This window comes from Macrobrachium nipponense, chromosome 23, assembly GCF_015104395.2.
Source record: "Macrobrachium nipponense isolate FS-2020 chromosome 23, ASM1510439v2, whole genome shotgun sequence".
Classification (NCBI taxonomy): Eukaryota; Metazoa; Arthropoda; class Malacostraca; order Decapoda; family Palaemonidae; genus Macrobrachium; species Macrobrachium nipponense.
The window spans coordinates 71,293,104-71,298,103 of record NC_061090.1 but is presented as its reverse complement, the minus strand read 5'-3'; positions in this window follow the sequence as shown (position 1 = coordinate 71,298,103).

Genomic DNA, 5,000 nt, shown 5'->3' with positions numbered 1-5,000 from the left:
TTTTACTTTTGTTGATATCACTAATATCACTGTTTATAATAAAGATAATAAAGATAATAATCAACAGGGTCGGTGCAAAATGATAACGTAGAAGTGTCGCCAGAGAGAATACAAACTTTCATAAATGACCTAACAGAAGTAAACACGCCAAAAACTTACAGAAAACATATAAAAAAAATGACACAATTAACTTTTCTGCAGAGCTTATAATGCTGCATGAAACTCTCAGACGGCCGTGGTGGCCTGTGTTGTTGCGCTGTCACACGCAGGATCATGGCTAACTTTAGTCTGAAATAAAATAAAAACCTCTGAGGTTAGAGGGCTGCAATTTGGTATGTTTGATGAGTGGAGGGTGGATGATCAACATACTAATTTGCAGCCCTCTAGTCTCAGTACTTATTAAGATCTGAGCGCAGAGAGAAAAAGTGCGGATGTCAGACAAAGCCATCTCAACAGTTTTCTTTTATGGAAAAGTAAAAAATCTCTTTAAAAAAATATTTTAGAGGCTAACGACTAATAGCAAAGAAAGAGTGAGAGAATGAAACAGCACTATAGTGTTATTAGTATACCGACTTAGAAAACCCGACTTTATGATGAACATTTGTATCTTGAAACCTAGTTTTGTGCTAAGAATGAAGTCTAAAAATGAGACCGAGGAAAGACGAAGAAAAAGCTGCAGAAATGAAGACGCATCAGATCCAGGGAGCGAGGGAAGAAGGAAGAACGGAGAGGGTAGTACGGTAGATGTGACAGCACGAACCTCATTAAACCCACATCAAGCACTGAAAGCGAGTTTAAGCCAGTCGAAAGCTCTGCCCTGATGCAATACGACCGTGTTCGCGCTTGAGTTATGATGCTGTTTTAAGATTGGGAGAGATGCGAGATGAATGCAGATTCCGTCAGAGATGCTACGTCTGTTTTTTTATCTCTCTTTCTCTTTTTTTGTCCGTTTATTAATTTTTTTTTTTAAGGGGATGACGGATGGCGTTCTGCAGGGTAGCTAACGGTCCCGCACCAAAAGTACGCTAATGTTAGACATAAGAAGGGAAATAAATGAATGGAAAATGGGATAAAAAAAATTGGATTTTTAGGTCTATTTATTCATTTTTGGAGACGGAGCGGGCGGGGGAAGGGGGAGCTGATGACGGATGGCGTTCTGCAGGGTAATGATCCTGAACCAAAAGTAAGCTAATGTTAGAAATAAGAAAGGGAATACGTGAATAAAAAATGGGATAAAAATGGGATTTTTGGGTCTATTTATTCATTTTTGTGGGTGGGGGCGGTGGGGGAAGGGGGAGCTGATGACGGATGGCGTTCTGCAGGGTAATGGTCCAGCACCAAAAGTACGCCAATGTTAGACATAATAAGAGGAATAAATGAATGAAAAAATGGGAATAAAAAAAAATGGATTTTGGGGTCTATTTATTCAGGGGGGGGGTTTTTGGGACGGAGCGGGCGGGGGGAGGTGAGCGGATGACAGATGGAGTTCTGCAGGGTAATGATCCCGTACCAAAAGTACGAGAATGTTAGAAATAGGAAGGGGAATAATGAAGGAAAAATGGGATTTTTGTGTCTGTCTCTTAATTTTTGGGAGGGACAATGATTAGCGTTCTACAGGGTAATGATCCCTTACCAAAAGTACGCGAATGGCAGAAATAATAATGAATAAATGAATGAAAAATGGGAGAAAAGGGAGATAAAAAAGGAAACTTCTATATTAAAAAGTTTTTTTTAATGAATGCTGCTCTTGTAGGTGATAATCAGGTGACTATAAAACACGAAGCCCAGGAATAAGAGCAAGAGGAAACAGAAGGTAAACAGAATGAGCTAAGAGGAAAATATTAAAGAAATTAAAGTTTTTTCTTTTATGTGAAATGAGGTGTATCTAAGGGTAATAATCCTCTAACAAAATTAAAAGAAGGTTAAAAAAGTAAGAAGAAATAAAAGAGAAAAACAAGGTAAAAATAAAAAAAAGATACGAGATCAATTATTTATTAGAGGAAGACTTGTATCATTTCAGGCAATGATTCATTACCAGTTATGCAAAAATAAAAAATAAAAAGACAGAATTAAAATAGGAATGGGAATTGTGGGTGGTGGAGGGATAGATGTTATTCTTGACGATTATTCTCTCATTAAGAAAGATGAAACATTACTAAAATAAAGTCGGGGAAAACCAGACCTTTTCTATATTGAATTGTATTCCAGAGGATAAAATTGGCTACAGAGTTAAATTTCATATTTGAACCAAATTCATCGATGAACCCTAAAGAAAGACGAGTTAAAATCCCTCCAGAATATAGTCACAAGTAACTAGAAACAAACAAACAAACACACACACACACACAAACAAATAGTTAGAGAAAGCGCAGCTTCACAATCAACCTCAAAATAGAATTTTCTCACCAAACAGAGCAACCCCATCCGGGAGGGAACCCAGATTCCACCACTGGAGAAGAGGAGGAGGAGACAAGTGGACCATAAAGAAACAGAATCAAAATTCCACGCTGCAGAATGATAAACAAGTCGCGTTCTCATGGAACTTCTCCTCCTCCTCCTCCTCCTCCTCTTCAAGAAGTATCAGTCTCGGTGATATTTACTACTTGTTCTGGGGAGAGACGTCCTACGTCAACATTCTGTGACACCTAGTAGACACTCGCAGCGATTTTCGAGTGAAAGTGTCTTGGGGTGGCCAGGAGGAGAAGGAGGAGGAGGAGGAGGAGGAGGAGGAGGAGGAGGAGAAGGAATGAAGAGGAGGAGGAGGTGGAGGATAGGAGGAAGAATGAAGAAGATGAGGAGGAGGAGGAGGAAAGAAGAAGTGGAGGAGGAGGAGGAGGAGGAGGAGGAGAAGGAATGAAGAGGAGGAGGAGGTGGAGGATAGGAGAAAGAATGAAGAAGATGAGGAGGAGGAGGAGGAAAGAAGACGTGGAGGAGGAGGAGGAGAAAGAATGAAGAGGAAGAGGAGGAGGATAGGAATATGAAAGAATGAGGAGGAGGAGGAGGAGGAGAAAGAATGAAGAGGCAGAGGAGAAGGATAGAAAAAAGAAAGAATGAGTAGGAGGAGAAAGAAAGAAAGAATGAGGAACAGGAGCAGGAGAAGGACGAGGAGGAGGTGGAGGATAGGAGAAAGAATGAAGAGGAGCAGGGGGAATAGGAGGAGGAGGAGGAGAAGGAGAGGAAAAAGAAGAATGACGAGGAGGAAGAGAAAGAAAGAATGAGGGGGAGGAGGAGGAAAAAAGAAAGAATGAGGAGAAGGAGGAGGAGGAGGAATGACTGAGTAATGAAGGCACTGTAATGAACATCAATGAACATAATGATAATGACGATGATGAGGATGATGATCATCATCATTATAGCAGCAATAACAACGCAATTTTATGATAATGATAAAATGGACGCCATGACGACGCTAATGTTGATAACAATGAAGTCAAGTAAAATGAAAAAAAAAAACTCGTAAGATACCTACTAATTCAAACAAACACTTTTGCACAAACCTACATCGGGGAAACAAACGAACACAAACAGGCACTCACATACTACAAACATCGGTAACGCAGACTCGCACAAACGATAAATACAAACTTTCGCTCACCCACACAAACACAACAGCACAAACAATTACACATCATACAAATATCTAAACAAACACAAACGATAAAAAAAACATACGCTTTCGGCTCCTTACACAAAATTCAATATTCATGCAATCAGAAACAATCCCTCTCTCTCTCTCTCTCTCTCTCTCTCTCTCCTCCACACACACACACACACACACTCACAGACACAAACACACACTCACACAAACACACATACTTGCGGCATGTAGCACAAAATTTAAAACACATACACTCACAAACAATCCCTCTCTCTCACCCATCCACCCACACATACACAAACACTTGCGCAATCTAGCACAAAATCTAACGCACATACAATCACACACAAAATCCCTCTTTCTCACGCCCCCCTAGCTCAACCCCACACCCATATCCGGCGCCCCCGCCTCCCCCACCCAACATACTTGCGCCCTCTCGCTTAAACACGCACAAACACTTACACAAACGTCTAGAGGATATCAAATAGGTCTTGGGAAGTCCCGTGCAAGTACACTACCCCGATTAGTAACCTAAGACTTCGTCTTGACCGACTCCCTAATGGCTTCTGCAGGAATATTTGGTAGTGCCCATCTCATGCCCGTGATAAGATCGAATGCGCCACAGGATGTCCCTATGCCATATTATTGTCCCAGGCGGGGTGGGGGTGGGGGGGGTGGCGTTGACTGGAGGGAGGGGGAGGGATAAGTGGTCGATGCAGTCGAGCATTTATGCTCATATTACAATTAATATAATTACGAACATTTATTATGATTATTGTATTGGCAGGAAGTAGACCCTCTCTTAAGCATGTCATGTTAAAAGGGATGACTGCATATTATGATTATTATTATTATTATTATTATTATTATTATTATTATTATTATTATTATTATTATTATTATTATTATTGGAAGGAAGTGCCCTCTCTTAAGCACGTCTTGTTAAAACGGATGGCTGCATCATCTCATCATCATATTATTATTATTATTATTATTATTATTATTATTATTATTATTATATTATTATTATTATTGGTGCATTAACAGAGGTTAATTTATAATGTTTGTCTATTTTTTATAAGAATTCATTTGTACTACAAATTAAACTGCTTATGTAGCCAAGATTTTTAGTGAAACAAGTTTAAAAAAGGGTCTCCTTTTATATTATTATTATTATTATTATTATTATTATTATTATTATTATTATTATTATTATTATTATATTATTTATTATTGGAGCTTTATAGTTCATACAGTAAATATTGACAATATTACAAAAACTAGTTTGGTTTGTTAGTAATAGACTTACTAACAATAGTAATGGTCATAGCAGCCATAATGTGAAAATAAATATGTACAAATTAAAAGAAAAAAAATAACTCACAGCTGCAATCGTATATCA